This window comes from Aphis gossypii, chromosome 2, assembly GCF_020184175.1.
Source record: "Aphis gossypii isolate Hap1 chromosome 2, ASM2018417v2, whole genome shotgun sequence".
Classification (NCBI taxonomy): domain Eukaryota; kingdom Metazoa; phylum Arthropoda; class Insecta; order Hemiptera; family Aphididae; genus Aphis; species Aphis gossypii.
Window position 1 is genome coordinate 30242760 of NC_065531.1, and position 16502 is coordinate 30259261.

Genomic DNA, 16502 nt, shown 5'->3' on the forward strand with positions numbered 1-16502 from the left:
AAGAAAAAATAATACAGCATTTATGTTCTTAAGATCAGCTATAAGTGTTACGGTCTTACAAAATTTAAAAATTTAAATTTTCCAATTATTAGAAAATGAAAATATATATATACATATATTGTCGCAAAATAAATGGTGGTTAACGGAAAGGTCTATATTTTGGTGAAATACGGCAGCGATGCACCCAGATGGTGGTGGGCGGATAATCGCAGTGTACATATTATTGAAAAACATAAGGCGCCCAATAATAATATATATACTGCAATATAATATCTATCATTATTATAATAATATATACAGACGGCAGACATTATTATCGTAGTGGTCTTCGTCGTATTGACGGTGCAGCGCTACCTGAGTAGCCCATGCGATATTATAATAATTGAATAAATTACATTTTAATAATAATACAACGAACGCGTACACATAATATATTACGATGATAATAATAATAATAATAATATTAAGTAGGTATATTATATTATAATAAACGGGCTCACGAGTGGGAGTCGGCAGCCGAGCATTTAAAATACGGTTTACTATATAGAAAATAATAATGAAATCATAGCCGACGGCCGGAACATTACAACACGGAATTCCTCGGAGTTTAGTCCAATTTGATTAAAGACCTGGCTAGTACACGTTAAACAGTCATTTTTCGTAAGTATTATGTCGATAATCACATGACATACACACACACACACATTCACACGGTCGCGTGCACACACCTATATACCTACTCATCTACCTACATATACGTACCTGCTGACTACGCGCGTTATCCGTTGGATACCACTTTAGTCCGCGGTCGCCGGTGGTCATAGTGGTTACTATACGTCACATTATATTACTAATATATTATGATATAGGTACTTATTTAATATATTACGCTATATATTATAATCTATAATATTAGAACTATTAGAACGACGATAGGCACTGTTATTACGACCACGGGCGTTTTACTCATCTGTCGGTCGTCATTATATAGTATGAAAAAAAAAATAGTGAAACATTTGGTGTTACTTATTAACATTTTCTTTTTGAAACTAAATTTCTAGATAATAATATTATAATGCAATATTATATTATTGCAGCAAAATAATTAAAATACACAATTTTTTCGCGCAAATCGCGTCATCTATATATAGATGAGTGATTCACCAATCATAATGTCCTCCGATTTATTCTTTAACAGTAAATTTGTTCAATTACGGATTTTCGGAATTTTTAATTATTTAGATTTGTATACTATTTAAGAACCGTACTGGGGTATTGCAGTATTTTTTCAAATGACAATCGTCCTTTTTTGTGTGAGTTGTTAACCAGATGACCTTTTTGAAATTTTGATGTATATAAATTGAAATTTAATAAAATATTTTTGAGTTTAAAACAAATTTATCTTTGTGTTCTAAGAATAATGTGTCCACAATAATTGGCTTAAAAATGTAGAGGATAATTATGATGATACGTGGATTTCAGTGATGATATTCAGTAGATGAATATTTATTTGTTAATATTTTATCATTTGTAAAAATTGTCTGAGTTAAGTACAAAATTCAGTATTGCATGGATTTAGTATGTTTGTAAGTTCATTTTTAAGGACTATTTTCCTTAGTATATACATTTTCTATACCTATAGGTACAAAAATGAATTAATTACTACCTAGTAACCTAGTCTAACCTATATTAGACAAATGGGGGTAAACATGCTAGTCACTATACAGTGAACTATAAAACTATGTACTAAAACAAGAAACTGTTTGGGTTTAATTTTGGGCTGTTCATCTAACAAAACGAAAATCGATGCAAATACGATCGCCACCACCATCTTTGGTCCGAAAAATCCTATTACAACCCGCCTATATACCACATAGTTTCAACCACGAAATAGTTGTCTGTCGAACATTCCTGTTGTGGAAAAACTCATCTGCGTACTCGGTTGTGGGTTTGACGTAGGAAGAATAATATACCGTTGTGATGCCTCTGTGCATAACATATATATTATAATGTTAACCGTTGAACAAAAATGAACGGAATAAAATTTATCATATCGCTCGCGTACTTATATTATACTCCGTAATATTATGTATTACACGTTTAGGTATGTCATATTATATTGTTATATAATATAATAACCGTTATCTATTCGTATGATAATATTATGTTATCATAATATAATAATAATAATAATAATAATATTAAGTAGGTATATTATATTATAATAAACGGGCTCACGAGTGGGAGTCGGCAGCCGAGCATTTAAAATACGGTTTACTATATAGAAAATAATAATGAAATCATAGCCGACGGCCGGAACATTACAACACGGAATTCCTCGGAGTTTAGTCCAATTTGATTAAAGACCTGGCTAGTACACGTTAAACAGTCATTTTTCGTAAGTATTATGTCGATAATCACATGACATACACACACACACACATTCACACGGTCGCGTGCACACACCTATATACCTACTCATCTACCTACATATACGTACCTGCTGACTACGCGCGTTATCCGTTGGATACCACTTTAGTCCGCGGTCGCCGGTGGTCATAGTGGTTACTATACGTCACATTATATTACTAATATATTATGATATAGGTACTTATTTAATATATTACGCTATATATTATAATCTATAATATTAGAACTATTAGAACGACGATAGGCACTGTTATTACGACCACGGGCGTTTTACTCATCTGTCGGTCGTCATTATATAGTATGAAAAAAAAAATAGTGAAACATTTGGTGTTACTTATTAACATTTTCTTTTTGAAACTAAATTTCTAGATAATAATATTATAATGCAATATTATATTATTGCAGCAAAATAATTAAAATACACAATTTTTTCGCGCAAATCGCGTCATCTATATATAGATGAGTGATTCACCAATCATAATGTCCTCCGATTTATTCTTTAACAGTAAATTTGTTCAATTACGGATTTTCGGAATTTTTAATTATTTAGATTTGTATACTATTTAAGAACCGTACTGGGGTATTGCAGTATTTTTTCAAATGACAATCGTCCTTTTTTGTGTGAGTTGTTAACCAGATGACCTTTTTGAAATTTTGATGTATATAAATTGAAATTTAATAAAATATTTTTGAGTTTAAAACAAATTTATCTTTGTGTTCTAAGAATAATGTGTCCACAATAATTGGCTTAAAAATGTAGAGGATAATTATGATGATACGTGGATTTCAGTGATGATATTCAGTAGATGAATATTTATTTGTTAATATTTTATCATTTGTAAAAATTGTCTGAGTTAAGTACAAAATTCAGTATTGCATGGATTTAGTATGTTTGTAAGTTCATTTTTAAGGACTATTTTCCTTAGTATATACATTTTCTATACCTATAGGTACAAAAATGAATTAATTACTACCTAGTAACCTAGTCTAACCTATATTAGACAAATGGGGGTAAACATGCTAGTCACTATACAGTGAACTATAAAACTATGTACTAAAACAAGAAACTGTTTGGGTTTAATTTTGGGCTGTTCATCTAACAAAACGAAAATCGATGCAAATACGATCGCCACCACCATCTTTGGTCCGAAAAATCCTATTACAACCCGCCTATATACCACATAGTTTCAACCACGAAATAGTTGTCTGTCGAACATTCCTGTTGTGGAAAAACTCATCTGCGTACTCGGTTGTGGGTTTGACGTAGGAAGAATAATATACCGTTGTGATGCCTCTGTGCATAACATATATATTATAATGTTAACCGTTGAACAAAAATGAACGGAATAAAATTTATCATATCGCTCGCGTACTTATATTATACTCCGTAATATTATGTATTACACGTTTAGGTATGTCATATTATATTGTTATATAATATAATAACCGTTATCTATTCGTATGATAATATTATGTTATCATAATATAATAATAATAATAATAATAATTCATACTTATATCGTTGGTCGTGTGTCGAACGATCGACTGAAGTATGAGTACGACACTCGGTCATAATAATGTTCGTTTCGTGTTATTATATTATCGTTGGACCGATCTAATGTCATTTCCCGTTCGTCCCATATAGGGTGATTCGGATGAAAGACATCTCAATAAATTTCTGAACGGACGCACCTACACTCCTGCGGCCGAACAACGCATAATAATAATATTACTACTATTATTATTATTATTATTATTATATTAGTTTCTCGTCGGTAACGACGACGCGACCCTACGAACTGATATTAGAGAGGCACGCGGTGGTTTGTTCACGTCTCCTTAACGGTTACCGGTTTTCAATCTGCGTACAATATTCATTACGCATCTACATTAAGTATAATGTACGATTTTAACGGTTTTACGATCACGAGATTTTAGTTTTTACGATTTTTTAGTTGTTAGGGTGGACATGAGACTTTTTTCGTTAAGCGTATCGTATACCTACCATCTAACTGAAGTTCGAAATTTGTCGTATTTTCTTATTTACTACTTCATTATATTTATATTGCTTCTGTAGTTCTGTGCATAGGTAAATGACATTCAAACCATTGTTGTCAAAATACAAAACAATCATTATCTAAATATGTCATGTCTATCAAGTATACTGAGGTGAAATACTAAAATAAGTTTACATGTAATATTAAATAATTTACCAATAGACAACCATAATCAGAGCCATACTCAAAATACTATTATAATAAACTAATACTATTGCCTATATATTTGCATGCAACTATTTCATAAATAATAAATTAAATATATTAATTATTAATTTATTGAATACAATTGATAGAAAATTATGAATCTTCTTATTACAGGTTGGTTTTTTGTTTTAAAATTAAAATTCTTGATGATTTATTTTTAATTTCCAAATTAATATTTCGAATACGCATTACCTATAAAGACATAAAAATCATATTTTTTTTTCAATTTACAGTCCATTACATTATTAGTATTATTGTGATGTCCATTTTCGACTTAAGTTTATTATTTTATACTTTTAGTCTTCACATTATTTTTATAACACATTAGATGATCTACACGTGGTCAGTAAATACTATTTTTTGCATATTTCTAGGGTACCTATCATTTATTGTTGATTTTACCTCAGCTTACACCTGGTGTTTTAATATTTTAATAACATAAACGAAGTCGGATGAATGCAATAAATTTATTGGAATTATTTAAATGGTATATTGACAGTGACTCTAAACAATATTCAGCCCGTTAAGTGGTCTGATATCATTAATACTTTATTTGGTTACAATTGATTTATGACGCCAATAAATCAAATCTCTGTATATTTTTAATAGTTATAGAAATTATAAGCAATATTGTGGACAGAATTATATCCAAGTATCCAAGTAAAAATAATTACATTTCTAAATCGCATAAACTATAATTTATAGGTACTGATTTATATGTATTTTATGTTTAATCATTATTACTATTATTATTTTATTAATGGATGCTTAAAGAACATAATATGATAGCATGTATAATATACATATACACACATTCATTTATTTATCATTTCTATTGAAAAATAGTATTTAAATACTAGTATTAACAACAAATAACAGTTGTTATTTTTAATTATACATACAATTTTTATACTGAAATTTCTAAACTATGAAAATAATTGAACATATTTAGTATATATTATATACATGTTTGAAAATAAAATAAAATGTAATATATCATTTTATATTTTTAATCAATACAATACAACATTTGAATCACTATACAGATATGTGAAAATAGTTAATACATTATTATGATACTATAAAATACTTATAAAAAAAATTAAAGCATTTATTTATTATTTATGTGTGTTTTCTGTTATATTATTTCTTTTATGTTTTATCATACATAAAAATTGTATAGTTTATATGACGTATTCCATGCGTGACTAGCACCTAAGTACTGAGTTATTTTAATATGGACATTTTTTTACCACAACGGTAATACATCGACAACATAATATTATAATTATACAATGGCTAGTGTAATAGTTTTAAATTTGAATCATTTATTCAATATGCGTTTATTTTGAATAAACGTAATTTTTTCATTTTATAACAAATATATGCATATTTTTTTTTCACGGAGTGTACAAGATAAAAAGAAAAAACGATTTCTGGTAAATAGAAAATTGAGCTTTTTTTCCCTTGAATGCTCTATACGCTCTCAGTAGCCCCCCTAGGGATAACAGATTTATTCTCAAATCGAAAATTTTCGATCAACAGCTATTGCGTGTCGACTTGAATAGAGAGTATATATAAAAGAAAGAGAACGATTGTATTCAAAAGTATAACGCATTTGGTGGCCTGATGGATCGACGATGGATCTAAATCGTATGTCGTGTGCGGGCCCTTTATATATTTTTCTCTATATAACTCTCCCTGCTATTTTTTTCACTTTAGAAAACTTTACTTTGCGTAGATTTTCATTACTCTCGCGCGTGCAGGCCACGTGTTTTTAATAAATAATGTGTGTTATTTGGGCGCGCTGGTAAGTGAGTGTGTGTGTCTGTGTGAAATGCGCCCGTCAGACCCACCTTCTCTATACCACGACTCAATAAGGTGACTGATGTCGTAATAAAGTGGAAACAGAAATATTTTTTCAGCCCTAGAGCTGCCACCGAGAGAAACTACCCGATAATGGAAGAGATGTGCCAGGTACTAAGTTAATACTCGGTGAACACGCCAAGCACCACTCACTCTTGCACCCCGTTTACACTTCTCTACACCATAATCGTTTTATTTTATTCCCATAGAACTATTTCTCTTCTGCTCTGCGCTTACTGCTTACAGATACTACTGACTGCCTTCGTCACTGCATTGAAGTTCCGACCAAAGTTCTTTTTATATATCGTCTCGAAAACGACGCATAATTTAATAAATAAATAACAAATTATCTAATAGAAAATATAAAAAAATATAGTACCAACCATAATAATCATCCTATAATTTTTCGTCGAAAGTATGCCATAATTATAAATACTGTATAATAGTATAATACGAAGTATTGATGATATTTTTTACTTGAAATTTAATACATATTCGAAAAGTTAGAAAATATTCATTGTGTGTATAATATTATAGTTATTCTTTCGTTCAATCGTTTTAAATTCTTCTTCTTTTGTTTTTAATATATGTTTCATATTTCTTTAATATTTAAAACAAATCATTTTGAAATTATAATTTATTTTTATAAATAATTTTATGATCATAATAATATAAGGATTTGTTGAAGATGTACAAAGATAACGATTTATTTACTATATATATATAATATGTATTGTACACGTTCATTGAAAAATCAAGTAGGTATACAATAATATAAGAATAATGAAAATTGCTTTTTTTCTTGTTTTATTTGTTTGAATGTTGTAAATAAATTTAAACATAAGTACTTAAATTAATCATATTAATCACTTTAACTTCAGTGAAATATAGTGTTCAAAAGCCATCAGAAGCGCTACATATTTTTTTGTAATCATTTTAATCTTAATAGTTTCCATACCATCCAGATTTATAAGCACCGATAACCATAACAAATGGCTGAATAGTCAGTATTTGAAAATAATTTGACTTAATTATTGACAGGATCCGTATCCAACGGCAAAATATATTTATGTGTCTACATTATATATATAAATCACTATTATATATGATATATAATATATTGTATACTCACTCATAAAGAAAAATTAAGTGGCATACAATCTCAAAATCAAAAATCCACGTGTATATCATATTAAGAATTATACAATGTAATATTTATTAATTATTTTAAATTTATTGGAATAATAATTTAACTATTCTTTATAGTAATTAATTATTATCAAGGACACTTATTAGTTATTATACACCGTTGCTTTTATTTTTTAAAATTAATGTAAGTATTGAAACAATTGTGGCTAAAAATATATGAATTGAAAAGCATACTTTTTTTGTACAGCGTTATATCATATATATATATAATATGATTTGTTTGACTATCCGTCGCAATTATAATAATTAATGAACACAATTCTCATTTCAATATTTTAATAGATATGACATATTTATTCAAATACATAGCATTTTCTTTGTGGCATATTATGTTTCGTCAAAGCATTGTTTCCAGACTTCATTTTATAATGTTTCCTCGAGGTATTCACGAATTTGATGGTTATAAACATATTTCACTGAGATATTAACGTCTAAAATATACTATTCTCTTTAGTATATCCTTTGTGTTTGTGTTACATTTAAATCCGTCTAATAATGTATCTAAATACCTTTTGTAAACACATTGTAGTTTTAGTAAATAGTTAAACACACTTGCATGTAATAATAACAGTAACAAATAACAATTCACCGATTGTAATTATTTAGGGGTACGTCTTTCTTAAATATATGTATAACAAAAAACGAGTTTAAAATGGAAAATCATGTTTTTATAATATAAAACAATAAATATTTTTATTTTTAACAATTATTAATATTCTGTAGATTTTTCTCTTTTATTAATACTATATTGTTTAATGTATTAGATAAATACGTTTTAACGAACATAAAATAATTTATTGTACTAGGTATGCATATGGTACTCTTATTATTTTTTTATTATTATTATTCATCAAAACATAGTCATTTAATAAAATTAACTGTTTTTTTTTCTTAAACTGTTTAAAAACTGTATTTTTTGGTGTATAATTTATTACAAATAGTTTATAGCTTAGGCTATTTCATATTATTCATCAACAGTTCCCCTAGGACATGTACTACAACTATAAATTAAACATCGAATATTCACTAAAAATTATAACGGTTTAAAATTATTGGTTTGTCAACATTTTTTTTTTTTTTTTTTTTTTATATGTTATATTTACATAATATCATTCCCAAAACTAATCTTAGTAGTATTATATCCCTTCAAGTTCTGAGCTGCATTGCAGGTATGAATTTTTATCAGGCTTGTTAAACTTCCAAACCAGTGGAACATGTAATAATGCAAAGCTGTTATTGTTTCATTTCTATTAGTATCGAGAATTTTATTAAAATATTTTTATTGGAAATTTCTTATAAAATAATATAATATATTATATAATTTTCACATAATAATTGATCATCATAATTTATTTGTTCTTAGAATAAAAGATCGTAATACACTCAATACAATATTTACTTTAATAAAATATAACCATACTTAATAATAATAGCGTTACTCTATTATGGTATGTAATGTTTATATTTTTGTTTGTGTAAACGTTTTATTTATTCAATAATTGTTTGTCTGTAAACTTTCCATTAAATTGTCAAACAAAGACACAACATCACGTTCATGTTCATCCATTAGTTATTTATAATAATAAATAATAATGATAATAATGGTATTAATACTAATAATGATTAAGTCTAATTTCAAAATAAAAATTAAAGATATTTTTTGTATTCCCCATACACATTATAATAATTTTTGCAGCACTGCAGTCGTACTGATTCGATGCATTTGATGAACAAAAATGATAAAAGATAATGATTTTATTTTATAGTTTAATATAGCTCATTAATTTGTTTGAATACAATGACTTGATTACCTTGCAATATTCCCATCATACTTTTAAAATAAGTATATTCATTGGGGTTTGAATGATGGATTGTTAATGTATTACTGTGACTTTGTGGGAGTCACAACTCACAGTCGTCAAGATTGACATATTTTACAGTAACTGATTAGGCATAGCACTAAACATTAGCCATCCATCAAAAAAACATAGAAACTTACCCCTATATTTTATTATTGTGGCTTTCCAGTAAATCACATGGATGTTAATCAAAAAGAGTTATAATATGAGAATATTATATTATTATTATTTATAACGAATCGTCACTTATGGACAGATCATGTGCGGGATTATGTGCACTGTACAGGAATTGATTGTACCCAAGTAAATATTCGTATATCAATAATAGTTATTATTATTATGCGTCATAAGTACTTTGGAGGACGACGTTATAATATACAAGACAATAGACATATCAAAAGCATCGTATACTCTTCATACTCGGTTGGCTGGACATTGTTATGCGGGTTTATTTCATTATTTGTATATTCGTAAAATTCACTCATATCAGTATCGATAAGATCGAATCTTTTTCTTTTGAACATTTGGATCAGAATATAGATAGGAGCGAATTTTTCGTGCTTCTGAAAAATACTGTAAGTATCTAATTTTATAATGTCATAAACAATAATATACAGTGCGAGTTGACAAATGAAATAATATAAGTATTACATCCTAATTCTTAGTATCCTACTATAGTACTATCCTAGTTAATACTATTATATTAAATAACAATATAACAATATGATATTTTTATGTTTTATTTAACATTAGTTTGACTGTATTTCCGTACTATATAGTATAGACATGTATAAATATTTGATAACATACTATCTTCCAACGTCCCAAAGAAAAAAAATAAATTGATGTCGATGATTAATAATCGCCCCGTTTAATATAGTCGAGGATATAAATTAGTTTGAGAAATTTTATAAGGGTTAGAAAAAGTGTTTGCCTCTCGAATGAACACGGCTTGTAAAAATTCTAATAAAGCATTTCGTTTGATTGCTGTTCATTACGAAATGTTTCCAAGTAATGCGTTTGGCACCAGACGCGTGATAATCGTACAACCAACTAAAAAAAAAAAAAAAAAAAATACTTTTAAACGTTTTTAATGTACATATATAAATGGTTGAAATTTAAAAGTCGACGCCGAAGTGGCATTAAATAAGTTTTCAGTTAATTTCGGCTAACGTTAGAATGTTCTAAAAAGTTAAGCGTCAGTAAAACAAAAATCTCGAATCGTTAATAATTGTTGTAGCGCGTTGTGTTTCTCATAATATAGCTCGGTCAGTGTTATAGCCGAATCAGTATAGAAGACTTATATAGTGTATCAGTCCAATAGACGTAGCGGTAGTAGTGGTAATAGTGGTATAGTATAATAGTAGCAGCGTATAAATGCGTAACTTTCGGAGAATCAACGCGTTAACTCGATTGTCTGCAAGAACGTCGGTCGACGACCAGACGAGATGAAATGGCATTAGTTTCATAGAGCGTTTTGGCCTCTAAAACGACACACTATAAAACTGAGAACAAACCACATAACGCAAATAATGAAAAGTTTATCAACTATACATATATAAACGTACATGAACAGGCGTTTCCGAGCCCATCTCTGTTCGTCGGAGGAGAGACGGTATAGCCGTGAGTGAGAGCGGGGTATGGCTTTGCATTAGTAAGATTGCTGCTGCTACTGCTGCTGTGTTGCTGTTCGAGCGGTTTTCGCTTTTCTTCTTCTTCTTTTTCTCGACCTATCTCGCCTCCGTGTGCAGTCTCCGTGGGAGGGTAGGCCGTCCCCTACACCACCGACACCTATAATATATACGTATGTCGTCGACCCTGCAGAGTCGGTCCACTTGGATGCCAGCCAAATTCCCGATGATATGTATTGCTTGCACACACACGTATGGAGGTAATAATATATATGTAGTGTGAGCCCGCACATATTATTATATAATATACGCTCACGGGGACCTTATTCGCGGAGCACCTATACATATAATATATATATACGCGCGCAAAGAGGTGTTTTTCAACCGATACTAATACTAAGGTACGACGACGGTACATTCACGAGTCATCCCCTAACCCGCACCCGCTCTTGGAGCTTATCAATAATCTAATATGCTATTCAAGTAATGTCGCACCGCGGCCGTCTGACTGTATTACGGTGCCAAACGGCGTAATATCGGAAATTCAGCAACATCGCCGTATAGGCAAGCACGGCCGGGAGCGAGGCTAACAAATTACACGGTTCGACTGCCAAACCCGATATTATACGCAGAAGCCTTTTCAACCATAGTATATGTATATATTATGCGTATATGTGTGTGTGTGTGTGTGCGGCTACCCCCTATTGTGTCTATCTGCAGCGATGCACTTATAAATTTACTCTCTTCGACGAGTTCAACGAAAATGATCTCTTCGATATATTATTATTATCTGTATGATACGTGAACAAGATATTGCGTGATCTAAACCCCTATAGCGTAATCATAATATTTGGTAATATATGCGTATTTCTATGTATACGCGTTCATGCCCGTTTGTACGAGTAACTAGTTAAAACTAAACGGCGTACGTCTATAATTTTATCGTAATATTTACACAGACGAATTCGTCAAAAAAAAAAAAAAACCTTGATGTAATTATCGTGAAACTATAGTAACAAGTTTACTATAATATGAAGAGTATTACATTTTTTTTTTTTTTTTTATAAATATACATTTTTGGAAGCGTGTAGAGAAACGAGCACGGTAGTTTTATTTTTAAACAACGAAATTGCGTTTCTGTGATTTCAGTTTTGCGGTCATTGATAATTTCAATAAACAAACTATAACACAAGTGCGCGAAAAGTGGTAAAATTAACGGACATGACTGTGTTAGTTGTAAATTTATAAAAATAAAAAAAATATTTTTTAAGTTGTATTACATTTAAAAATATTTATTTTAATTGGATAATATATTTTAAATTCTGTTGAATACTTTATTTGTTTAACATTTTGTAATTTAGAGTTTTATCGTTAAACCAACTATCGCTTTACTGCTGCATGGCCTCGAATATTTAATAAAACAACGCAATTACTTTACAAAATCAACGCAAAAAAAAGTTTATTTTAAAGTTTAACAATTGGTTACAGAAATAAATTTATTATAATTAACTGTCGTATAAAATTGAAATTAAATTAATTTTAAGTAAAATTTATTTCAATTCATAAATTTAATACAATAATTATAATAATTATTATCCTTTTATTTATTAGTTATTACTGTTTGTAGGTACACTTTAAGCCAACATTTGAATTACGGCATTATTTAGTTAATCAATTTGCGGACCTCAGTATTTTATAGAATGTTTTTAACAAATTACAAATTCAAACATACGGGAAAAAAGAGAACAAGCTGTCTGTTTATTTTTTGGATTGAAGTAGACGTAACCTGTTAAAATACTTTAATAAAATACCTGTAAAATTTTAATTGATCACCTCAAGTACTTTGGTCAAAGTGCCATTAAACCAAATGCACGTATAGATATATAATTTAATAATAATTATAAATACTGAACTATCAACCACAACTTGAAAAGGTCATCATAATTATATAATCATTAATAAAAACCTTTTAAAAAAACACCATTTATACTATTATCTTGTTACGCATTTATTTTCTGAAGTTAGGTAGTTTATTACACAAAAAAATACAATAAATAAATAGAAAAATAGAAAAATCGTCTATTGTTCATTTGAGCCAAAGCGAAACGTTTACATTGGATAAAAGTTGGGCGAATAATAGTATTAAAAAAACTGTCTGCTGTAAACAAAAAAAAAAACTTAAAAACACAAATTAGTTAATTTAATTAGTTGATGTTAAACGGGTTAAAACCAAATTTTAAAAATAGTTTTGATAATAATATACCTACCTACACTATACGAGTATATGGTTATGTGTAGTTTTAAAACTCAAGCGAACTATATGCGTTTGCCGTTTAATCATGGTGATAAAATATCGGTGAGTGAATATATTATATTCAGTTATAGCCTCATAAGTACACCTGAACTGAGAAATTAATTAAAGGTGATTTATTTTTGACCCTGGCTGAATTGACGAAGAGTAACTTTGGTATTGGCTAGACATGGGTGAGAAACCGGATCGATACGCACCAATGTCGGCCAACATAAATAATTAACGGCTTCCGGTAAAACTCGAAGACGGATGTCAGTAGCACTTTATAACTATGCACCGTGGTTCGAGGGTTTGGTAATTCTTCGGCAACAATAACAAATGTGTGACAGCTAGTGGTATCCGCCAACGAGTAGATATAGTGATATAGACTGCAGTAGTTGTAGCAGACCACAGAATGGACCAATTCGATTGAACTTTCTTCAATAATTTAATTACTTGATTATAATTTTATCTTGAAATTGTATACATACTTTCGATAAACTTTATTTTAGATGTTAATTTTACTTCGAGATTTATGTTGCATGTTTCAAAAGAAACATATGATTACAAAAGTGAATATTTAGATCCACAATTTGTTGTAAAATACATAATAATATCATTACGGTATAATTAGCACTCATTAAATGTGTGTTGTAAAAAAATAAAAAGCAAGAAATGAGAATTCAGAGATAACGAACGAAAAGTTTAATTTTCATGATAACAATAAACTATTTCATAATATTTTAAATGATATTTCCATGGTATAACACCGAAGTATAGTAGTAGCAACATTTTTTTATAGGACTATTGATATACTACTGTGATATAGTAATATAGCAATAGTAGTATAGTATTTTTAGGTCTATCGATTTGTAGATAACAAAAAAGCAGAAGTCGTAATAGTAGACTAGTTGTAGTTTCAAGGTTTTATGAGCACCGCGCAGTTGTCAGATATAGTATTACTTTGTTATAATGTATGCTGTCGTCCTGCAAAACTATTTTTAATGGAAAATCGTCGGGCCAGCAGTTCCAAACTGCAGAATCACTAGAAAACAATGCGAAACTATATAGACACAATACACGCATTTATTTTATCCTCTATTCATAATCGTGTACCCATCCCTTGCTCATCTCCCGCGACCGCCAGCCAAGTTTTCTATAACACTCAATGCAGAGACAGCAGGGTCGTCGACGGCGCACGTTGTCGGTCGTCCGTAGCGGTCGGTCAGCCACGTATATATGTATGAATAAGAGTGGTGGCGGCAATGGAGATCGACGGATCTATACGAATGCATAAATGTATAATACGTGAATGTGTAAAATGCGCGTGCGTGCAAGTTCGTCCGAGTGTGTTCAAGGGTTGCTCGAGTGAGGCAAAACGAAATTGATTGGGACATCCTGGTGTAGGACGAATAAAACGGTCATTGTTAGGGTGTATTATTTTACTGAATAAATCTCAGAGGTGAAAAATACGTATGCAATACGCGTATATACTTACATACCTATAAGTATAATATACGCCGCCCGAAAACTTATATTTTTAGAGACGTTTAAAAATATATATAAATATATATTTACATTTTTATGAATCAAAATCTCGACTTTGGCTTCGATAAACAAATTATTCAAATTAAAGCAATAGCAATATCGAGAAACTTAAATAATAATTGTATACATTTCTTATAATTTAATATTAGCATATTATGTAGTTTCCGATTTACCTGTGTCAGAACTTTTCGAAAAACTATAACAAAGTATTAGGTACATGTAGTTTTAATACTAAAAAGTTTTTAATGACAAAATTGAGTAAGAACTAAGATTATTAGTTATTTGTTTTAGTTTGTTATTAAATTATTAATGCTTTATGTCACATCCTTCGAAATTATTCATCTTTGTTTAATAATTTATATTCTAAAGCATTATCGGAATAATTCAAAAATATTTATTTTTCATAAAAATCATATAGCTATATGAAAACTTAAAAAATATATCTCTTATAAAATATGTTCATTAAAAAGTAATACCGACTATTACCGTAAATTATTAAACAAAAAATGATATTTTTTATGTTATCATAATCACAGCAGGGGATTTTGTTATATACGTGTTTATCTAAATGAGTTACGTGAAGTCATGTACACATACGAGTAAATAGTTGAAAATACTTTCAAGAGTCTCCAATTTGTAATTATTTAATCAATTTTAAATAAGCACATTACATATTTATATAGTTTATGTGTATTTATAAACAATTGATCATAAAAAAATACTATAATTTCATTTTATAATAGTAAATAATAATTACACATAGTAGAAATGATTATACTACTTATTTTACAGTTAAAAATAAATTAACAACATGATATATTTGAAATATGTTATTAGACTGACTATTATTCTTAAATAATATGAATTTTCTATTCGTTTCAAGACTAAAGAATTTTTTTTTTCAAACACGCGTTTTTATTTGACCGAACAAATATAAGAAATCGTTCTTTATTTAAAATTGTCAAACGTCAACATTGCGAAAGTTCTTTGCCATACCAATTTTCGGACTCTCCTGGATGGTCTTGAACCGCATAATCCCTGACCCGTTTGGGTCTGTCGTTCAATTTAAATAAATTTGCATCCTCTGCAAGGGTTTTTTTCTTCTCGTATACTTAAGTCATAGCTCACTACGCAAACAAGTGGACGTGATCAGAATAAACCGATGAGTTTGGCCGGACAGAATTATTATTAGCTCTTCTTCGCCGCCTTCTCTATTCCGTTCTGCGTATACTCTTCCTTTGAATTTGTATTTCCGTTTCGTCATAAAAACCTCTATCTTACCACTACAGTGTATAACATTATCAACATGAATATTGGTCAACATATATACTATAAAAGAGAATAGTGGATGTATTGTTTTAATTTTGCAGCCATCTTTATTCTCTTTTGTTTATTTGCGTAATTA

General features: G+C 29.3%; 1 protein-coding gene across 5 annotated transcripts in view; it reads left to right on the forward strand.

Moving 5' to 3' along the window:
* The window catches only part of LOC114127316 (ADAMTS-like protein 1), a 170817-nt gene that overhangs the window by 40133 nt on the left and 114182 nt on the right, over nucleotides 1–16502 (forward strand). The window lies entirely within an intron of this gene.